The sequence below is a fragment of the Colobus angolensis genome, unplaced genomic scaffold, assembly GCF_000951035.1.
Source record: "Colobus angolensis palliatus isolate OR3802 unplaced genomic scaffold, Cang.pa_1.0 Scaffold278, whole genome shotgun sequence".
Classification (NCBI taxonomy): Eukaryota; Metazoa; Chordata; class Mammalia; order Primates; family Cercopithecidae; genus Colobus; species Colobus angolensis.
The window spans coordinates 208,201-210,748 of NW_012116021.1; the positions used below are offsets into that span (position 1 = coordinate 208,201).

General features: G+C 42.1%; 1 protein-coding gene across 3 annotated transcripts in view; it reads right to left on the reverse strand.

Moving 5' to 3' along the window:
- PRC1 (protein regulator of cytokinesis 1) overlaps positions 1–2,548 on the reverse strand; it is a 29,445-nt gene that overhangs the window by 26,264 nt on the left and 633 nt on the right. The window lies entirely within an intron of this gene.

Below are 2,548 nucleotides of genomic sequence, written 5' to 3' on the forward strand. Positions count from 1 at the left end.
CTAAGACTATCTTAAAAAAAAAAAAAAAAGAAAGAAAGAAAACTTTACTAATATATAATGCATTTTATTTGGCCTGTTGGAAATGGGTGTTTGGAATTACCAAACACCCATTATTATTATTCTAGTTAGAGACAGTTCCTGTAACAGGATCATTTTCAAAGAATTAAAAACTAACATTTCTTACTCTTCCTAACATTCAAATTGTACTGAACTTAATTTTTTTTTTAACTTAAATCTTGTATCATCCTTGACACTTCTTTCTTATATTCGCGCCATTAGCATTATCTACACAAGACAGGCAGAATCTCACCCCTCCTGACCTCTGCTGCTACCACTACCACCCCCACCCTCGTCCAGGTCACCACCACCAACTTTTTGTTGTATGGCAATGGCTTCTTAACTAGTCTCACTGCTTCAGTGCTGGCCTCCTTAAGTCTATTGTCAACACAGGAGCCCCAAGTCCTAATCTTATACTCAGAACCCTCCAGTGACTTGCCATCTCACTCCAAGGAAAAGCCTCTGCCTTTCCAAAGCCCTGTGAAGGCCCATTCCATCTGAAAGCCATTTCTTTTGATATGCTGATTCCTCTACCTAGATCTCTTTTCCCGCATGCTGCATGGCTTCACCCTTTTCCTCCTTAGGTCTTTGCTCAGAGATCACCTTCTCAGGGAGGCCTTTCCTGACCCATCTCTTTAAAACCACAACCCCACTTCCTACACCTTCAGTACTTCTTATCCCCTTTCTCTGCTTGATTTCTCTACATAGCACTTATCACCACTTAAGATTAACTTATTTATTACACTCCTCTTTTGCTATTAGAATACAAACTCTGTGAGGGCAAGGATGTCACTTTTGCTCACTGCTATATCCCCACCACTTGGAATGGTTCCTTGTATATAACATTCAAGAATTATTTTTCTTTTCTTTTTTAGTATAAATTATTATTATTTTTTAGAGACAGGGTCTTGCTATGGTGCCCCAGGTTGGTCTTGAACTCCTGGGCCCAAGTCATCCTCCCACCTTGGCCTCCCAAAGTGCTGGGATTACAGGTGTGAGCCACTGTGCCAGGCCCAAGAAGTCTTTTTGAATGAATAATGTGACATTTCAAAAAAGTTGTATGTTCTTAAGATGCTTCAGAGCAATCATTATGAACAATTATCATGATACACTGAACTACTACCTGGCTAAATTGTTTCAGGTAATCCCCTAAAAGGAGCAAGTCTGAGATTTTTTTTTAGACTCACTGAAAAACTCAGAGTGCATACAAAGACTACCACTCAAGGACACAAAGGTTGTAGAATTGGTCAGTTTTTCCAGTCTTGAACATAAATCACTGGACTGGAAGAAATCTCAAAGTGGTCCTCTAAATTATTTCCTACCTTCAGGCAGCCTTCACTGATCCACTGCCCTATTTTTTCTTAGCACTCCAGAGAAGGAGTTTTGTTGATCTCCTGTGCAACCTGTTTCAGGGACCAATAACCATAATTAATTCTGGCCAGAGTTTTGTTTGAGCCTCAGAGGTCAAAGCTGCAGTGAGCAATCTCGCCACTGCACTCCAGCCTGGGTGACAGAGTGAGACCCTGTCTCAAAAAAAAAAAAAAAAAAAAAAGTCTAATTATATCCATTAGCCTGGAACCAACACTAAAGGGTAATTTTTTCTCCTGCTTCATTCAATCCCTTGATAGAGAAGATGCCTAAATAATTCATAAACTGTTAATGGCCTTTTTTTTTTTTTTTTTTTTTGAGACAGAGTCTCACTCTGCCACCCAGGCTGGAGTGCAGTGTCGAGATGTCGGCTCATGCAACCTGTTTCCCAGGCTCAAGCGATTCTCCTGCCTCAGCCTCCTGAGAAGCTGGGGCTACAGGCGCACCACCACGCCTGGCTAATTTTTGTATTTTCAGTTAAGACGGGGTTTCACCATGTTGGCACTCAATTCTCATTATTCTGAGGGCAAGCATTTGAAAAAGACAGATCAGAATTAGTGATCATGAAATGAAGAATCTTACAAAGCCTTAGAACAATCAGTTTCACCAAAAACTACAAATTAACGCTGTATCATCACAATACTTCATCTACAACTTTCAGAAATTAAAGTTAACATTTGGAAGTCACAAGGCTGGTAAGTGTCAGTGTCACTGGTCCGGATTTCAAGTCGGACAGTCCCTCCCCAACACTGCCTAGGAAGTTATTAAAACGACCGGAAAAGAATTCCATAATCCGTTTCTTAACTTGCAAAGAAACAAAGCTATCTTTCCAATTCAAACAAAACGTTAACACCGCTGGCCAGATACAAAGAAAAACAACGGGCCGGGCGCGGTGGCTCACGCCTCCAGCCTGGCCAACATAGGAGACCGCGTTTCCACAAAAACAAAGAATAAAACAAAACAACGATAAATAAACTTAACAGCTTTAAAGAGAAGCCAGGACCACAGAAGGTTTACAACGAGTCATCTGCGCCAAGAAGCGGCACCTGAGACGCCGAGGGCAGGGAGGGTGGGGTCCGAGCACCAGCGCTGACCGCCTGGGTGGAGGCCGACCCGGGCCCCC